Here is a 21,553-nt window from a genome sequence, read left to right as displayed (position 1 = left end):
CTTCCATAAAAACACGTGCACAGAAAACACATCAAAGTAATCTTGATATTATCTATATATTTAATTCTCTAAGACATACCTATGGCTAATCCCATGTGTGGCAGCTCTCATGAGAGTTCGGAGAGCTGCCAGATAGCCAAGGATGTGAGGGAAACAAATGGCAGTGCCAGCTGGCCGAGTGCGGGGGGGGGAGAGACAGTGGTGGAGGCCGGCTGGCCAGTGGAGAAATGGCAATGGCCTGGCCCAAGGGCCACAGAGGGAAAGCAGCTGTGGCAGCCCAGCCAGTCGGCTATGGAGTGGAAGTAGCAGTGGCCAGGCTGGCTGCGGAAGGAAAGTGGCGGCAGCCCGGCTGGCTGCAGAGGAAAAATGGCGGTGCAACCTGGCCAGCTGCAGAGGAGAAGCACTGGCCCAGACGGCTGCAGAGGGGAAGCGGAGGCCTGGCTGGCCGGCTGACCAGCCACAGAGGGAAAACGAGCTGTGGGGGAGGAAACAAACTGGGGCAGGGGGAAGAATGAACTGGACTGGGGGTGGGAGAACGAAATGGGGCTGAAGGGCGGGGGGGGGGACAGGGAGAAATAGCAGTGCAGATGCTCTGCGCCAGGTCAGCTAGTATGTATGATTGTACCAAGGTTGGTAAATTATCACCCCAAAACAATGTGCAGAAACACATATGTACAGCAGTAAGACACTACACAAAAAGAATCTTGAGGCAATCATACATGTGATTGGTTTTTTTTTTTTTTGATTGGGGTTTTTTGTTTTTGTTTTGCCATGTATAATCAATACACACATGTGCATCAGGGAGGTCAAGGGAGGAAAATGCAAATGAACTGAAAGGTGAGGCAAACTGCATTCTACAATAATGGAATTATTTTAGAAACTTTCCAAGTTAAGCCAGAATTCAGGAAACGTGGAGCAATAAAGGAACGTGAAAACCACCTTATTTCAATGCTCCCATCCTAGACAGACCTGCTTTCTCTGGCCGAATGCCTTCCCAAGGTCCTGCTTCCTTTCCTAGGTCCATGCTTCTTCTACTCCAAATTTCCTAGGCTCATCTGCCTACCCTTTGCCTTTCTAGGATCTGAGCAACTCAGCCCATTACTGTCAGGGTTTCATCACCACCACAAAATCAATTTGTGCAAAACTATACAGATAACAGAATCTCCATAAAATGCTATTACTGATGTTTTTAATACGCCATGTTCCGTAGTGACTGATATTATGATTCCTATTACCAAACAGTCTTGATATTGGTGCCAGAGATTGCAGGGAACAAAATTAATCCCCAAAATATCTGTGTATGTTCTGTGTCCCTCAACACATTTTTTCTAGTGTCAGGTTGTTAGTCTGAATTTGTCTGAAACATCACTTTCCCATCCCAATCTCCTTTCTTCTGTAAACGATGTTGGGCATTAAAGCCTCAGTTGCACTTTCCCCCATCAAAGCAAGAAAAGGCGTGCTGGCTGGCACCTCTCTGATATGACTGTGAAGTAGTCTGTCCTTGGTTGAAACTTCTTTATAGATCAGTGTGGAAAACAAAGCATTTTGAACAAATGCACTGAAACCTGACAGCAGCTAGTAGAACTGTAAATCCCTAGCTTAATCCATTCCATTGATTTCACCTTGCTTACAGCAGTTAATAGGCTAATGATGAAAGCTGTTGTCTGAAATTCCCACCTCTCCCATCCACTGGGCTATTTCTTGAATGCAGCTGCAGTTAATAGACACTAATAACAATAGCAGACAGAGCTGCATCTTTTCCTTGGAGGTATGGATTGGCCCTATTCCTGCCTGCCTCTTTAATATGATGCAGAAGTAGAGCAGTGTTCCTGATCAAAGGCTTTGCTACGTAAAGCCAGTGTAGTAGAATGGCGAAAAGCCTGGAAGTCCCAGGTTCAAACCTCTGCCATGCTTACTAAGTAGCCTGAGGCAAAGCCACTGTCTTGCAGCCTCAGTCTTTCATCTACAAACATAGCCTTGATCTGCCTTACATACTCTAGGGTTGCCAGTGGTCCAGGACTGACCTGGCGTCTCCAGGAATCAGCACCCATCACCAGAGACTATTGAAAGCAATTCTAGAGATCTTAATGGCTTGATATTGTGAAATATATTGGGGAAAATAATCTCCAGGAATAGCTTCTATCAGAGCTGGCAACCCAACCTACCAAAGTAATGTATGTGAAGTGATGTGAGCACTTGCAAATGTTATTAAAATGTCCAGTATTTTTTGATTAATGAATTTGTTTGTTTAATATACCACTTGACTCCAAAGGCTCTAGGCGGTTCACAAAAATAAACACAACAAAAACAAAACAAAACAAATTGTTAAAACAATTTAAAACATTCTGAGGTTACTAAAAGCCTGGCTAAAGAAAGGTGTCGTAAGGGATCTTTTAAAGGCTGGTAAAGATGTTAAACCACAAATGTCTATAGGGAGCGTATTCCACAGCTCAGGGGCTACTACAGAGAAGGTCCATTCCCGAGTCAATTCCAGCCAAGCGGGCAGCATCTGGAGACGGACCTCTCCCGATTACCTTAACATGCGGTGGGGATCATGCAGAAGAAGTCACTCTCTCAGGTAACCCGGTCCGAAGCTTTTTAGGCCTTTAAAAATAATTACCAGCACTTTGTATTTTCCTCAGAACCTATTGGCAGCCAATGCAATTGTTTTAAAACATGCATAATATGGTCTCTCTGAGAAACTCCAGAGACCAATATAGCCACTGCATTTTGGACCAAATGAAGTTTACGAACTACATACAAAGGCAGTCCCACGTAGAGTGTGTTTCAGTAATCAAGTCTAGAGGTTACCAGAGAGTGCACCATGGTTTTGAGATCATTATCTTCAAGGAATAAATGCAACTATCGTATCTGTAGTGAGCAGCCTTCCAGCTCTAATATGGTTAACAGGAAGTGAACCCCTATCCTTGATTGACAGGCTGGTGACCGTAGGGCTTGACCAATCAGTCAACCAGCTGCGTGGGACATGAGGGCTCCTGGGGCTGCTGGGAAGAAGAAGGAGGGTGTAAGAGTGCCAGGGGGAGAGGAATATGGAGGATAACCATGCTCTCTCTCTAGGTGAATCAGCAGATTCTTGAGAGACAGGATTGCAGGAACTTGATCTCATCAAGGCTTTGGGGAGATTAAAAGGCAAGAAGCCAGGCTGTGGCTTTCGGGAGTTAATGCAGGAGAAAGTATGTTTAGTAAGACTTTGCATTAGCAGTTATTTTATTTTCTGTGTCATGCTTTTCAATTCCTAAATACCTGTTTCTTGTAACTGAGTAACTTAGATTAATTACATGCTGCCTACAAAAAGACTGGGGAGTTCTGAATATTCATGTAACCAAGCTAAGCGTTTTTAAGTGCAACCAAAAAGCTGAAATCTAACCCCAACTAGTTTGTAGCAACATAGTAAAAGCTTTTTCTCTGTTGTTACAAACACTCGTAGAGTTATTGATTAGCCCTCAGCAGAAGGAGGGGAGAGGGAAGCCTCTAGTGCAAAAGCACCTTCAAAAGAGCCCAGCCAGCTAGCCCTGTCCGCATGCAGGCATAGACATGGGGAAGCAGTTGTTTTTTATGTTTTTGCCAAATAACACGTTTAAAGAAAGACTAAAGCACTCTAGTCCAACCAGGGGCGTAACTAGAGGAAATGCCGCCTAGGACAAGCACTGAAATTGCGCCCCCCCCCCCTCCAAACATCTGACATGCATCTTTCAGAAAACTTGTCTTTTACCATAATATTATCTCAAAAATACAAAATATAAAATTACAAAAAAACAAAGCTGCTATTTAGTAAACAAAAGTTAAGGGCATCAGAATCAAGGATGCACTTAACATAATGCGTAGAACCTGCTCTTCCTGGCCCAACAACCCGCTCCTTATCCAACCTCTAACTCTGTGGCAACTCAAGGCTTATAGACCAATGGTCTGACTCAGTATATGGCAGCTTCCTATGTTCCTAACTATAATGTAGTCAGGAATCAGTAAGTATATTTTTAGGTGCAATACCAAACACCTATAGACAAGATCACCTGATGATGTTGGACTATAACTCCCATCATGCCCAACCAGTGGCATTTGACTGTTGCTGGGGATGATGGGAGTTGTAGTCCAACATCATCTGGGGGCCCAAGTTTGTTACATATAATATAGATGGAATCCATATAAAACACCAGATGAAAGCTGTGCAGTTATTAGGAGAAACAAGGGATATTTTATCTAACATGGACCAAATAAAACAGGTAAAGTTTTAACTTTAATTCCCAGTTGGAAGCCAGGCATGCGGGGCCCTCAAAAATGCGGGGCCCGTAGCAAATGCTACATTTGCTACTACGTTAATCCACCTCTGCTTCCCAGGAAACAGCCTCTCCCTCTCAGCAGAGCTCCCAAGATAACAAGGCTTCACGTCGTCGTCTTGAGACCAAAAGCGGTCACTCCCCACTCTTAGCCACACGCCCCACCCTTTTCGAATGCTGGAAGAATCAGCCTCCCATCCCGTAGCCATAGAAAGGAACCCATTCAGGTTGCAACAACGCTGCCTGCAGAAGAAAAAATCCCCCCTCTTCACTCCACACCCCACCCCTCTTTGGCGAGTGCTCGTTCTCCTTTTTATGTTATTCCCTCAGGATACAGCCTGAGAGAGACCAAAATCAGTGAAATCAGGCAGCAACACACACACGGGGGGGTGGGGGGTGGGGGAGGGGAGGAGAAACTGTGTGCCTGGAAAACTGCGAGGGGAGAGTTTTAAAAGAAACGTTTCCCTTCTCGCCCTTTGCTAATGAAATTGCTGGCCGGGATAAGCAGCAACTTGGCGCGTGTGCTGCCTGGTGGTGCCTGCTCCCCTCGCTGGTCAGGGGAAGGCTCCTTGTGAGCGCCCGATTCTCGGTGTCTCTCTCTCACTCTCTGTGACTGCCTTGCCTTGCCCACTCAAGGTGGTTTTTGTTTTTTGTTTTAAATGATGGGTTTACAAATAGGCAGAGAGAGAGAGAGAGAGAGCAGCAGGGCAATGTTGGGCTCGTCAGCAGGGTGCGCCGTGCGCCCCAAGGTAAGGAAAAGGGAAAGGCTCTCCAGTCTCTCTCTGCCGCCCACTTGCTTTTTTGTTCTTTGATTACCACAAGAGGGTTTTTTTGCATTTTAAAATTTGTATTGACTTTTACGATTACCGCAAGAGGTTTAGCCCAGCCCGCACTACCTTTAAGGCATCCACATTAAGGCACTTTTGAGTCTGCATAGAGCAAGCCCCCCGTTGAACACAGGGACTTGACTTCTAAGTAAACGTGCATCAGACTGAGCTATGAGAGGACCTCCCCCCCGCCCCCGACTGACTTCAAAACAGAAAACCCGCTTTAAAGTAGCTGCTGCCTCTTTCCTTTCCCCGTCAAGGTTTTCGAATCCATCCATCGAGAGCAGCTTACTTACATTTTTGTTGGGACTGGGGTGGGGGAAGTGAATCAAGAGAATGCTGGGCAGGCAGTGGTGGCTCGAGGGCAAAAACACAAATGGTCGGAAAGAACAACGAAAACGGCCCGCACAGCACACGAAGAGCAGCACGCGTGCCCAGCAGTTGCTGCTGCTAGTCTCTCTCTCTCTCTCCCTGGCCCTGCCTCAGCCCACGTGGTCAGGTTGAGGGCATGCGCACAGGCCCTCCACCCCCACCCGGACTTGGAGTTCTCGTGAGTGCGCTGCTGCTGCGCCTGTGTGAGTGTGGGGGGGCGCTGGTGCCCAGAGCCAGAGAGGGGAGATGCCAGTCACGGGCGCCGGTCTGGCAGCGCCCGATAGGGGGATTAAAAAAATTTTTTTAAATGTTTTTTTATTTTTGGGGGGCTGGGGGGGCATGGAATTGTGCCCCCTTCGAGTGGTGCCTAGGGCACATGCCCTGGCTGCCCCCCCCCCCATGGCTACGCCTCTGAGTCCAACCCTCAACCTAAGAAACCAGAGTGAAGCCTAGGTCCAGAAACACTCCCAAGCTATGTACCTTTTCCTTTAGGGGGAGTGCAACCCCATCCAGAATAGGAAGATCTATTACCCCTAACCATGAGTACCTCCGTCTTGCTTAGATTCAGTTTCAATTTATTATCCCTCATCCACTCCATTACTGCCTTTAGGCAGGCATACCATTTCCTGATGCTGATATAATGGAGAAATAGATTTGGGTATCATCAGTGTATTGATAATACCCTGTTCCAAACCTCCTGATGATCTCACCCAGTGGTTTCATGTAAATGTTAAAAAGCATTGGAAACAGGATAGAGCCCTGAGGGCTTAGAGAGCAGCTATCTCCAAGCAACACCATCTGGAATCTACCAGAGAGATAGGAATGGACAACAAGATTTATTTATTTTTTAGGACAACAAGATCTTTTAATGGAAACAACAACCTACCAAAGCATACAGTACCGTATGTTACCAAAGCACAATTATATACAAAGTGGTTGTTTGTACATCATATATACAAAGATTTACACACAAGGATTTGGTAACCAACAGGGTTATAAAGTATATATATGTAGGCAGTACTGTAATTCGGGGGGGGGGGATTTCAAGGCATATCAGGTAAGGGGGGGGATGTTACATCCAACATCCATGTCCACAATTTGTCCCATTGCTGTTTAGAAGAGATACACTTGTCTTTCTGAACATAACCATACAGACTTTTCCAGAAGAAATTTACTGTCTTATCCACGTGAACTTCTTGGTCATGTCTTCCCTCCCTGTTCCTATGCAGGAGCATTGCATAAATGACATACAGGTTTACTAACCTATTACAAGAAGGGGAACATTCCAAATCCCTAGTATGAGGGCACCCGTTCCATCCTGTTTCTTTGAGGGCTTCTTTCTGAGACACCAAAAAGAGGTTCTATCACTCAAACCTGAGGTTACTTCTTCCCAAGTCTGTTTTTCCAAATCGGGCCACTCTAACAGCTTGCTTACTCCCTGCCACATTCTTCTGGCTACCACACACTCTTTTAAGAAATGTGAGTGGTTTTCTCTGAATGTCTTGCCTAGCTCACTAGCTTTCTGTTGGCAAGTGACTTTGGGACACTCTTGCTGGTCCTCTGGGAGCCACTGCAAGGCAGTACTACCTATTCCCAAATCCCCCAAACAATCCAGAAGGATACCATGGTCAAAGGTATCAAAAGCCTGGCTCAAGGCTCAATTAACTGGCTCAAGAAAGGAAAAGAGGGAGCAGAAATTGCTTGCAGGGTCTCAGATTGGAGCTCTCCTTAGTCTTTATAAACTGTCAGTTATCAATATATCAAATACTACATTCCATTGCATGTCAGCCTCTAAGTATGGTCAAACATTTGGTGAATATTCAACATTTTACAGGTGAAAATTCTGAGGAGACCTTTTAAGGCTAAGTTCACTTGTGTTCTAAAGAAGATCTATTTTATTTTGTTTTTGCTTTCAACACTTATGCCTGAAGAAAAATACAAGACCAGGATAGAATTGACCTTTTAAAACAACTATTTTGTGAAGTAAGGGATATACTCACCCGTTTGTGTGTCTCAAGCAAGATAAAGTCTTAAAAGCTGAAGAAGGCTTAAACTCTAAAACCATTCTATTCCTTATATCACAATTGCATTTTTGTTGACTCCGGGAAGTAAAGAAGTATTGGTTTATATTTACCCAGTTGTGACTTCATTTGTGTTCAGACAGAGTCATTATGTCTCCATAGAGACGAAAACTGGGGAGAACCTCCAACTATAAAGAAGGGTATTGCACAATTAATTGATTTTAACAATGTCTTAAATTGTTCTGTATTGTATTTTGTATTTTCTCTCCCCTCGCCCCGCCTTTTGGTCTGTTATGATTTGTGTTGTGTGTTTTTATCTCATGTTTTAATGTTGTGTTCTAAGCCGCCCAGAGAAGAATATGATATGGGTTGGCTAACAAAAATGATGATATTATTTCTTGTTTACACAGTCAGACAGGTGTTATTGACTGGTATGTTTTATCCAGACATCGAGTCCTTCCCAACAACCTGGGATGCCAGAATTTTATTGTCAGTGTTATTGCTGTTGTTATAGATATCGTTGCAGAATATAGGCTGTTCCCAGTAAAGTTGCTTTTTGTAATGGCTGGTGGTGATTTCTGTGGCCCCTATGGTGTTGAGGTGCTCTTCAAGTTGTTTTGGAATTACACCTAGGGCACCAATTACCACTGGGATTATTTTGGTCTTTTTCTGCCACAGCCTTTCAATTTCTATTTGTAGATCTTTATATTTTGTGATTTTTTCGATTTCTTTTTCTTCTATTCTGCTATCCCCTGGTATTGCTATGTCAATTATTTTAATTTGTTTTTCTTTTTTCTCGGCTACAGTTATATCTGGTGTATTGTGTGGCAAATGCTTGTCTGTTTCTTGTCGGGAGTCCCATAATATTTTTGCATCTTCATTTTCTACAATTTTTTCAGTTTTATGGTCCCACCAATTTTGGCTACAGGTAGCTTGTATTTTTTGCAGTTGTTCCAGTGTATCATCCCTGCTACCTTGCCATGCCTTTGTTTGTAGTCAGTCTGTGCGATCTTTTTACAACAGCTGATGAGGTGGTCCACGGTTTCATCTGCTTCTTTACAAAGGCGGCACTTGCTGTTTGTTGTGGATTTTTTGACTTTTGCTCTTATTGCATTTGTTCTTAGTGCCTGTTCTTGTGCAGCCAGTATTAAACCCTCAGTTTCTTTCTTCAAGTTGCCATTCTTAAGCCATTGCCAGGTCTTGGTGATGTTTGATTTTCCACTTATATTGTGCAAATATTGACCATGCAGTGGCTTCTTTTTCCATTTTTCTGCTCGGTTCTTGACTTGTTCTTTCTTGTAGGCCTGCTTTCTTTCATTGGTGTTGAATAGTTTCTCGTTCTTGACCATTTTAAGTGCATCTTCTTCACTGTCCTTGATATATTCTTCAAGGCCTCTTTTCTCCTCCTCTACTGTTTGATGGACTTGCAGCATTCTTCTTCCACCTGAGCTGCGAGGGAGCTATAGCCTATCGACATCACTGCTGGGGTGTGGAGCATGATAGATGGTCATGATTTTCCTGGTCTTACGATCTAGCATCTCTAGCTCTGCCTGGGTCCAGTCTATTATTCCTGCAGTGTATCTGATCACAGGTATAGTCCAGGTATTTATGGCTTGTATGGTGTTCCCACCATTGAGTTTGCACTTTAGGATTTTTCTAACTCTCCTGATGTATTCACTTCCCATTTTTCTTTTAACTTCAGTGTGTGCAATGTTATCAGCCTGGAGTATGCCCAAGTATTTGTTATGTTCTTTCTCTTCCAGGTTCTTGATGTTGTTTCCATTGGGCAGTTCTATTCTTTCTGTTTTTCTTATTTTTCCTCTCTTCATTATTACTGCAGCACACTTGTCTAGTCCAAACTCCATTGCTATATCGCTACTGAATATACGGACAGTGTTTAGCAGTGATTCAATTTCTGACTGGGACTTTCCATACAACTTCAGATCGTCCATGTACAGCAGATGGTTGATTTTACTTGATGTTTTAGATGTTTGGTATCCAAGGCCTGTTTTGTTTAGTATTTGTGAAAGTGGGGTCATGGCAATTACAAACAACAGAGGGGATAATGAGTCCCTTTGGAAAATACCTCTTCTAATGCTAACCTATCAAAGTGTCTCGCCATTGATTGTTAACTGTGTACTCCACATGCTCATTGCTTTTTTTTATAAATATCTGAATGTTTTTGCTGACACCAGTTGTTTCTAAACATCATCATCATCATCATCATCATTTAGTAGTAATAAAGATTCTACATCTGTCAGCATATGGCCTGCTTATGGTCAAAATATTGTTCAAAATATGCCCTCCCCTGATTTTACAGAAGACCATCTCTGCTGATGCTACACCACATTTGAGTATTGTACATTTCTGGGCAGGGTTGAGTGTCAGAGAAATATTTTTGCCCCTAGAGGTGTGTGGAGTTCCCTCTCCACGCCATGAAGACATTTTGCTAGCTTAATCAAAACTCTTTTTACTTCCCCTGTTACTGTTCATTTTGATGTCTTCAAATCCAGATGTTAGAACTGATCATTATGAAGATGTTTGCCAACTTGAAAGCAAGAGCTAGGAGGCTGTACATGTCCATGGTTTACATACAAGAACCAGATGAGATCTGCCTCATCTGTTCAAGAAAAACTGTACTCCATATTTGGTTTTTGCCTGATGCTTCTCATTTCTCCTGGAGAAATGAACAAAACTATGAACAAAACCAGCCTGAAAGACCAATTTATTGTGCTTTCCCCAGGTCTTTGTGAAGACAAAGTTGGCTGAGAGGCTGTCCTATATTTGAAGGTGGGGTTCACAATGCCCTTTGCTAATCTATAAAAATAATTCCATCAGTTATGAGTTCTGCTAGCCTGTGTGGCAAAAATTATTTGGAAAATACGTTTGCTAAATACTCCCAAACTTGATGGGTCTTTTCTCATCCATATGCAATTATGCACATTTACTAATGGGTAGTCCATTGCCATCAGTGACTCACAGAAGAAGTCAGTTAGCAGACTGACTTTGTGTTTGCAAAAAGCCTAAAAGCATCGTTGCACTGAAGGCCAGAGCTAAGTAGGTGGAGTGGTGGTTGGTGAGTTATTTTTGTGTCTATCTCCATATTGCAAAAGACCTTTCCACTTGCATAAAAATGTGCCTGAGGGCTGCATGAACTGGAGAATCTTAGAATCACCTCAAAACGTTATCTGTAAGAAAAATTCAGTGACAGCTCTGGCCAAACTACAAAAATGTTAAAATGCATAATATGGCCTTGTGTACTGTTTTTGGTCTTACTTAAATAGCAGCTGTGGGAGAACCTTATCAGGATTGGGACCATGGAATGAGAGGAGGATGGCTTTAACTATTTATAGGATTGTTTCCCCTCCTAAAGGAAAAGCAGCTATGTTGGGAGGTAGCAGGAATCCAGATCAAGATTGCAGTTCTGGAGAGGGTGAAAATCTTTGTAAAACAGCTTCATGGGGGCAACTTGTGTGCTTCATTTAACATGCAGTTTGGCAAGAGTCATGGGGGGTGCAATTTAGAGGGGCACAGTCAGACTTAAGGGTGTGTATGCCACATATGAGATTTCAGAAACAGAAATAAGACAGGTGGGCTGGGCGGGGTGGGGGGCAAACTCATAGGAACATAGGAAGCTGTCATATACTGAGTCAGACCACTGGTCTATCTAGCTCAGTATTTTCTTCACAGACTGGCAGCAGCTTCTCCAAGGTTGCAGGCAGGAATCTCTCTCAGCCGTATCTTGGAGATGCCAGGAAAGGAACTTGGAACCTAGATGCTCTTTTCAGAGCAGCTCCATCCCCTAGGGGAATATCTTACAGTGCTCACACATTTAGTCTCCCATTCATATGCAACTAGGGCAGACCCTGCTTAGCTAAGGGGACAAGTCATACTTACTACCACAGGACCAGCTCTCCTCTCCTTGTTAAAAGGGGTGTTTACTCCTCCTATGGAGCTGCCTTTGCAATTTGTCCCTCTATTTGTTACTCTTGTTGGTTTTCTTTGATGGAAAAATTAGTGAGGAAAAGGAATTGGTGAATGGAGAATATGTAGACTCAAATATTCTCTATTTTCTTTAGATTTTCTAAAGCAAATACCCTCTTGATGTAACCATAGACGGAACTGGGGGGGCAGGCAGGGCACATGCCCTAGGCACCACTGAGGTGGGGGCGCCATGCCAGTTCCTGCCACCCCAACCCCATTGCCCACCTGTCCAGCCCGAGGGCCCCTCAGCCACTTGCCTCCAGCTCCAGCCTAGGATCCGCGAGGCCTAGGATCGGAGCAGCCTGCAAACTGCAGAGCTCTTCTCTCCCCGCCTCTCAGATGATCGGCAGGTGGGCGGGGCTTCCAGAGAGGCCTCCGAGTAGGCCTCCCTGAAGCCTGAACTCGGCAGGCCCCAGCAAGCCAGGAAGGAGGCTGGCAGAGCTCCCTGCAGCAGACCCTCCCTGCAGCAGACCAGACCATCCAGCACAGCTTTTACCAGGTAGGCTGTGAATTCCTTTTTGTGGTTACCCCCGTATATAGGGATCTGCTTGCCATAGGGCTTTGATATGGGTGGTGGGGCGAGACTGAGAAGTCTCTGAATATTTAATTTAAAACAGACTGAAAAATGTGCTGGCTTTAAAAACAAAAACTATCTAAGGCCTATAAGTGGCTTGTTTCATGTCAGAAATTACAAAAACTTCTGGAAAAAATATTCATTCTTTCTTTCCTTCTTTCATTCATTTATAAATGCACTTATGTTCAAGTTGTTTTGCAACCCAGAAGGTCTGAGTGAGAACTGTGAAGCATGTGTTGTGCTTTTATTTTATTTTATTTTTCTTGTGTGTGAACTGCTCCCCAATAACTTGCAGGTACATCAGGGTAAATCTGGCCAACATGTGAATGCAGCACCTCCATTCCAGAGGAGATGTGTGTTAAAGGGCTTTAAAAGCCCCGTGTGAAAAACCTCCTGGAATCAAACTTTACTGAATTTGTTCAGAATTTTGAGAAAACAAACATAGGTTCACCCTGCATGGTTGAAAGTCTCCTTTGCTAATCTGCAGCGAGGGGGACATTTTAATAATTAGCATTGCTAGTGTGTTCTAGGCATTAAATGTAGCACAAATATATAGTACTCAATGTATATCACTATATACTGTGAAGTATGCATGTGTGTATTCAGTGAAATGTATTTCCAGGCAGCATACATATTTTGAAATATCAGACTTAAATCCTTGGGGGCCTGGGATGTGTGGAGGCCCTGGACTTTGAGGGGCTGGGGGCTCATTTTAAAATCTCATCTTGGCCCATTCCAACCTTGCTATGCCCCTGGCGGTCACTACACATGGGTTTCTGCACAACAGCTGCACAGAAGAAACCTCCATGTAGAAAATGTGTCTCTTGTAAATTGACCCTGAATTTTCCATCCATGACTGGGATATCTGAGAGTTAGAGTCAATAATAAAAGAACAGCACACTGCTTGTGATAGGAAGGGGCAAATTACAATGATTTCTTAGTCTGGCAGGGGCTGGTTTTTGCCCTGACAGAACTTGGCTGTCTGCTCCTGTTGCAAATGCCTCTGTCTAGTGTGGAAAACTAATGTATCCTCCTCCCTCTTTGTGTCAAAGTAAGCACTGGTGTGGTGAATGCACATATACCCCATCATGAGCCAAAAGTCATCATAAGACAAAGGCTGGCAGGAATCATTCAATGGTTTATAGACCACCACCACCACCACCTTCTTCTTCCCCTATTTTGCTAGTGGCTATTTGGGCAGGTGATCCTCTAGGACAAAGTCATGTTTTTTTAAAAAAGAATGAGATGAGACAGAGAAAATGACACTTGGAATCCTCGCATAACTCCTGACTGTTGTTCTAAGTCTTTTATAGAGATGGCTCATGTTTTCAGGTTTTGATCAACAACCATGTCTAGATGGTACAGTGTTCCTTTTAACAAGGATTTCCAGATATTGTTGACTACAAGTCCCATCATTCCTGTTTGGACAGGGGTGCAATTTCAGTGCTTGCCCTAAGCGCTATTTTCCCTAGTTACGCCTCTGGATGTAACTCTGGTCTCCATTTAACATAATCTCTGAATTTCATTAAACTGTAAAAACAGAAATAAAGGGACATTATTTTAATGTCTGGAGTAGATAATTTTCAAGCTTCCAAGTTGGCATTGTCAGTTAACACAAGTTAATGATTGATGAGTTCCAAATATTGCAAAAAGGACATCTAATTTTAAAAATGGACTTAACTTTGCACAATAAATTTTGTCAATAGTAATTCAGTTGTCTTTATAGTCTGTTGAAATGTATGCTTCCTAATGCAATACAGAGCAGGGCAGAAATGGCACAAGGGAGCTGAATTACGGCAATGTATTTGATTAAACATTATTCTGTGGCCTGCTTTTGCATACTCCTGCAGTAAGGTGATACTCTTAGTCAATAAATAAAAGTAGGAATAAATGAGAACTGCTAGCATATCCTCTAGATCAGGCCCTAACAAATTTCTCATTATTAGAAGAGAGATTTATTCCCTGTATTGCTCGTCTCTTGGTTAGGTATTTTCACTGGACACCAGTATAAAAGTTTCAAACAAAGCTTTATTTCATTGCTAGCAAAAGCTTTTGGGTGCGGCCGCCCCAAGTCTGGTAGACCATCCATCTTTTATACTCTGCCGTAAACAACTTTCGCACCTGCGCATCGTATACAAGCCAAAGTGTTACTTTAACAGGAGAGCAGAGCTGGTCTTGTGGTAGCAAGCATGACTTGTCCCCAGCTAAGCAGGGTCTGCCCTGGTTGCATATGAATGGGAGACTTGATGTGTGAGCACTGCGAGATATTCCCCTCAGGGGATGAAGCCGCTCTGGGAAGAGCAGAAGGTTTCAAGTCCCCTCCCTGGCTTCTCCAAGATAGGGCTGAGAGAGATTCCTGCCTGCAACCTTGGAGAAGCCGCTGCCAGTCTGTGAAGACAATACTGAGCTAGATAGACCAATGGTCTGACTCAGTATAAGGCAGTTTCCTATGTTCCTAATCCCAAAGGTTCCAATTTGCTTCCAAGTGCTATATTTCCCACTTGCACTGCTCAAGACATCTGGCTTGCGGTCTTGGGCCTGGTTTCCCCTCCGCATTGAGACATACTTTTAAGCAGTGTCATCAAAAAAATATCTTCAAGGCGTGGGGGGATCTACCAACAACTACAAGTGCTATTGATAGGGTGTGTATCACAGCCATCCAAGTGCTGTGCAAACCAGTTGTGCTTTTTGGCTGTTGAAATCAAATTGCAAATAATATTCCAACATCACCAAGCAGCTTCTGGTCAGCGTTCACTCTCAGTTCTTCTGCAGTAGGCCTGTAGTTTCAGCCTCCCAGTGGGCCTCTCTCTATTCTGCAGCAGGCAGACACTGGAACAATCTGTTCTCCCAGTACTCTGCTCCCAGTGACTCCAGTAGCTCTTAGCTTCAAGGGATTTTAGCAGCTCTCAGTGGTTTTATTTTATTTATTTATTTGATTTATATACTACCTGACTCCAGAGAACATAAGAGCAGCCCTGCTGGATCGGGCGCAAGGCCCATCTAGTAGGGATGTGTGAAACGTTTCGGATACAAAACGTTTTGTACCCAAAACAGCCTGTTTTGGGTGTTTTGTAGACAAAACAAAACACCCATTTTCCAGATCCAAAAGTTTTGTATACAAAACAAAACGCCCCTGTTTCGGCTACAAAACGTTTTGTTGTTTCGGACCTCCATTTTGTGGTGATCTCTGAGTCAGTATCCATTTTGTGTTTGACATCTCTTTGAATTTCCCACCCTTCCAGCCTTGTGATCGGTGACCTAAATCATGGGCTGACCTGCTGACAATTCCTTCCTTGTTCCCCATTGGCTCTTTTGCTTCTTCCTACTCTTTACTGACCCCACATTGGCCAGGGGAAGGGTTGCTAACCCATGGGGTGCTGGGTTCTGCTGTTTCTGTGGTGTTCTGAGTGTAGATTCTCTGGTAGCATATGAGAGTGGATTCTCGTTTTTCACTGAAAATCTCATATGCTACCAGAGAATCTACAATGAACACCTCAGAAACAACAAAACCCAGTACCCCACAGGCTTGTGGGTATGGGGTTGGATGGCACCCTATGTGCACTACACAACCCCTCCCCCCCAAGTGGAATTATGGGGCTGCTGAAACCTCCATTATTCCCAATGGGAGAAATCTTAGAGACACGTAAACTTCAACAAATCACAAAAGATCAGCCCTTTGCCCAATTCCTTTGAAATAATTCTGGAAGTTTCCTTGCCCCCATTGGGCACTACCACCCACCACACACTGCTCTGGGTCATCCCTTTCCCCTTGATTTGAAGCGATACATTTGCTGGAATCCCCATTATTCCCTATGGGAGAATTCTTAAAGATGTGTAAACTTTTTTTAAAAATAACAACAAAAAATCAACCCTTTGCCTAATTCCTTTGAAATTTGGGTGGTAGCTTCCACCCATTGGACACTACCCCCCCCCACTCTTTTTCCCCTGGAACCCTTTTAAAAAATTCACATCGATTCGGATTTGGATTCGGAAAATTTGGCTACAAAACAAAACAGGGCTGATTCGGATTCAGAAAATTTGGGTACAAAACAAAATGGGGATGTTTCAATTCGGATACAAATCAAAACAAGAAAATTCCAAAATGCACACCCCTACCATCTAGTCTAGCATCCTGTTTCACACAGTGGCCCACCAGTTTCAGCTCAATCAAAGCACTCCAACAAACCCACACCTAGCTGCACAAACTTCCTTCCTTATATATTTGTAACTCCATCTGGAGTTAATACCCAGTCAGGGTTAACTAAAACCAGACAAAACTTTTCAAAACCTAGACAATACAGTTTACAGTTGGAAAAGCAACTTTGAACTTATAACCTTTATCTTAATAACTCAAAATTGGGGATAGGCAGCCATTTTATAACATAAGCAAATATAATATTCAAAATGGAGGTTTAACCTTCATCCTTCACACCCATCATAATCAACCCTCCCTCTGGTCTTCTCTCTTAGTTATTCTGCTTGCCACTACCACTTCCATTCCCCGGGCCTTTGCCATCTTCTTTCCTAAGGCTCTACATTTCCTTCCCCTTCCATCCTAGGCCCTTATTCCTGCCTTGCCCTAATAGTAATGAATGACAACTGAAGAATGAGCCTTTGCATTTGCAGCTATTTTTCAGTGGCTGAAAGAGTATGGAGAAACATCTCACGCCATTTTCTTAGCCCACGAAGCCTCCGGCACCTATTCTTCAATTTGCCGGATGAAATGTGCTCCTTGGCAGATTAAGTTCAATTACTGCAGTTTATATTGACACACTGCTGGGCTAAGGCACCACACACTGAGCATAATCTAAAATAAGATTAAATTTGAGCTGAATGTAGAAAGAGAACATCATCTGCACTGTGTGCTTCTCACTTTAATCTACTTTAATGACACCAAGTTAGGAAGAAAATGTAATGTCGTTTCAGTTGTACCCTACAATTATACTAAGGTGCAGTCATCAGGTGCAATAGCTAATTGCACCTGATGACTGCACCTTATCATTATGAAAAACAGCTAGTACTTTCCAGGTTACCTTTATTAAAATAAATTGTCAAAAAGTTATGATATTCTATTAAATGGTGCCTTAAAATACCCAGAAAGATCTTCTTTACAACAAAGACCAAAGAGAAAAAGAAAAAGCCAACCTTCCAAATCACAATGTAGATGAAAAGAGCAGACCTGCAGAAAAGGGGTGTGTAGAACTAATGGTGCAGTCTGCAGTGGGGAAATCACTTGACAAGCAAGCGAGAGGTTGCCGGTTTGAATCCCTGCTGAAATATATATATTGGGCAGCAGCAGTATAGGAAGATGCTGAAAGGCATCATCTCATACTGCATGGGAGGAGGCAATGGTAAACCCTTCCTGTATTCTATCTACCAAAGACAACCACAGGGCTCTGTGGTTGCCAGGAGTCGAAACCGACTCGACAGCACACTTTACCTTTACCTTTAGAAAGCTTGATTAGCAGAGGGCCATCGTTTGTGGACTATCTTGGGAAATAATGTGCCCTTTGTACCACAGAGGAGTGCTATGAATACCCTTCCAGAAGTGCTCTGGGGCTCCTCCTTCCTTGGAGGTTCCAGTTTTTGAGGCGATACACTGAGGGAGGTTTGTGTGTCAATATTTTTATTTATTTATTTATTTATTTAATTTATACCCCGCCCAAACTTACGTCTCTGGGCGGCTAACAACAATATGCAGGCAAATGATTGGTCTCTGTGATCTTTTGAACACCTAACAATTTGATACAGGGCAGAGGAAAATTATTTTACAATTAAAATTACAGAAAGGTTGTTAGGGTTTCATTTTGTATTTTAAGTTGTGTTCTATCATCTGTCTCACTATTCTGTGGCAAAGATTTATTTATTTCCAGCATTCAGAAATGATCCCCAATCGGACATTTTTCCAGTTCTGAAAGAACTTTTTATCATTCAGATAACTGAGATTCCCTGACTGAGACTTTGGACTTCAAAAGAGATTATCACCTCTAATACTAATCAGAGGTGGGTTTAAAAAAAAAAAAAAAAAAGCTAAAACTCATCTTTTGAGAGAAGCCTTTTAATGTTTGTCTGCACTTCATAACTGTGGGTTTTAAATTTTAACTTTCTAATGTGTACCTTTTAAATTAGTTTTTAATCTGAATCTTGTTTTAGTTAGATTCTATTAAAATATAAGAACAATATACAATTAATTAATTTTAATTTTGTGCCCTGAGCAGTAGTGTACTGGAAGGGCAGGGTAAGAATATTTTACGTAAACAAACAAATACTGTATATATAAGCACACACATATATTTTGAATATATAAATATATAAACTTACATACATGTGTTTATGTAGTGATCAGCCTACCCTCCCTCTAAAGAGTTAACAGGAGTAAACCTTTTCTGACTGGCAGGCTGGTGATCTCCAGGGCAGCCAATCAGTACACCAGGTGACTTAGAGAGTGGTTGCTGGGAATTCTGGGAACAAGAAGGGCAGTTTGTGCTGGAGAAGCATGTACAGAAAGGCTTAGTGAGGGGTAGTGGAGCTTTCCTCCCTCATGGTCCAAGCCAGCATGTAGATTTCTCTCATGGAATAAATCGGTAGATCCTTAAAAGAAAGGATTGCAAGAAGCTTGATTCTCATCAGGAATTGGGTGAGTTCAAGGAAAAGGGAATTCACCAGTTTGTTTAGTCAGAATGTTCATTAGGAGCTTAAATTTCTTTGTATGTGTGTGCTTTTGCATATTCCTGATACTGTTCTATTATTGTTTACCTGTAACATAATTAAAATAAGAAACACTAGCCTGTGCCCACCCTAACTAGGGCATTGCAAAAGACTTTTTACAATACTCTCAGAGTTGGTTTTTAACTCAGGAAAAGTGGAGGAGAAAGGTGAATTTATCTGGTGCAAAAGCATCCTCAAGCGCTCAGTAGCTATCAGTTTTCTCATCCCGTGTAGGCATACACATGGAAGGTTTGTTTGCTTTGCCCAATACCCAGTTACAGAGGCCTTGGATTAAAGCACGAAAACCACTGGTCTGGTTTTCTACAAGCTTTAGGGTGCTTGGTGGCAGCATTTTAAATCTACCAGAAATATAGAAAGGTTTTATGAGAAGCCCACCCAGGCAGTTTGCCAGGGATGATTCAGCATTTCCCTCCCTCATGTGAGATGCTCTGAGACAATGGCTGTAATCTGCTACAGTATATAATATATTTATTTTGCTTTTACTTCATGTTGCATTTATTTTATATTCAAGCATGTTTATTATCATTAAATAATTTTTACTAGCCTACTTTCCAGTAGGCTAATGAGATCACCTGGCATTGCATGTTTGTGTGTCTGCCCCCTCCCGCCCACTATCAACTTTGCAATGCAAATTGGGGGACACCTCAATGGTGCAGTTTGTGATCATGTCATCCACCCCAATCCAAGGTGGCAAACACATGAATGTTTCAGGTGAAAGAGGGCTAATTTGTGGACCGCCTTAAAAATATAAATCAAATTTGATACAGTTGTAGTGAGTGACACACAGGGATGCCTCAAGGGCGTAGTTTGTAATGATGTCATCCCCCCTGATTCAAGATGGCAGACCTGTGAACATTTGAGGTGCAAGTGGGCTACCTTTTGACCTGCTAACTGATTTGGTCCAAATTTAGTCCAGTTGTAAGGAAAGTGAAAGGAAAGTAGGCAGATTAATTCTTACTAGAACAACTTGTTTTTGTTAGTTATGCAAAGTAAGGCCTTTGGTTTAATACACTCATGCAGCATTCTGTTTGTATATCTGCTTGCTTGGTCATTGTATTTGTAATGTTATAAGTGTAGGGGAAGAATGGCAGGTCATTCTCCAAATAGCAGAGCAAAAGCAGCAAAGCAAGATGTCTTGAGACAATTCTTTAATATTGAAGAAGTACAAGGATTTATTTAAAGAAAAGGTAACTTAATTTCAGTTATAGCTCATGGCTGAAGAGAGAGACCAAAACAAACAGCCATCTCTGGAGAGACAAAAATGGTGACTAACACTGGAAGAACAAAGGGGGGGGGGGGAAATCCAGCACTTTCATCCATGACCCTAAACTCCCCCTCCTCAGTGGTCACTATGAGACATTCAGGCTGAGAGCTGATGCTGCCAGGGTCCTAGTTCCGACAATAAGACAATTGAACATGGGCATACCAGAATGAGATTGGGTACGTAGATTGATGGTACAGTTTTAATCTCACAAGTACCTAGCCTAGTTTCTGCATCCATTTTCAAAGTTGGGGAGGAAAATGCAAAATACAATGCTAATATCTCCTTTGAACTGTGAGTGAATGAAGTACATGTTTAGGAAAATATTCGGAGTTTGGAGTATGAACACACACATACATAAACACACAGAACTTGGCTTCATGCCATTTTCAAGGGAATCAGGAAATGATATCATCATTCAGATATCCAATGGTCTGACTTTGATAGAAGGCAGAATCCTATGTTCCTTTGAAAATACATTTTGGAAACATTTTTAAAACCTAGTTTTCAATAAGGTATTTCAACCTCCAATATATTTAAGAACGCAGGCTGTGATCCTCTGCATATCACCCCTGCTAACTTGGCAAAGAGGCACCATTTAACGTGGTGATTCTATTTATTTAGCAGGGGGAGAGTAACTGGCCCTATTCAGCCCCAGCACAGTATCTCCAGTGACTGTTGCTGGTGTCTATCTTATGTTTCTTTTAGACTGTGCATCCTTTGGGGACAGGGATCCATCTTATTTCTTTATTTGTTTTTTCTCTGTGTAAACTGCCCTGAGCCATTTTTGGAAGGGCAGTATAGAAATCAAATTCATCATCATCATCATCATCATCATCATCATCATCATCATCATCACCACTGCTAAACACTGTCCGTATATTCAGTAGCGATATAGCAATGGAGTTTGGACTAGACAAGTGTGCTGCATTAATAATGAACAGAGGAAAAACAACAAAAACAGAAGGAATAGAACTGCCCAATGGAAGCAGCATTAAGAACCTGGAAGAGAAAGAACATAACAAATACTTGGGCATACTCCAGGCTGATAACATTGCACACACTGAAGTTAAAAGAAAAATGGGAAGTGAATACATCAGGAGAGTTAGAAAAATCCTCAAGTCCATACTCAATGGCAGGAACACCATACAAGCCATAAACACCTGGGCTATACCTGTGATCAGATACACTGCAGGAATAATAGACTGGACCCAGGCAGAGCTAGAGATGCTAGATCATAAGACCAGGAAAATAATGACCATCGCTCATGCTCTGCACCTCCACAGTGATGTAGATAGGTCATACCGCCCTCGCAGCTCAGGTGGAAGAGGAGTGCTGCAAGTCCATCAAACAGTAGAGGAGGAGAAAAGAGGCCTTGAAGAATATATCAAGGACAGTGAAGAAGATGCACTTAAAATGGTCAAGAACGAGAAACTATTCAACACCAATTAAACAAAGCGGGCCTACAAGAAAGAACAAGTCGAGAACCG

This window comes from Hemicordylus capensis, chromosome 4 (assembly GCF_027244095.1).
Source record: "Hemicordylus capensis ecotype Gifberg chromosome 4, rHemCap1.1.pri, whole genome shotgun sequence".
Taxonomy (NCBI): Eukaryota; Metazoa; Chordata; class Lepidosauria; order Squamata; family Cordylidae; genus Hemicordylus; species Hemicordylus capensis.
Note: the sequence above shows the minus strand (reverse complement) of the source record.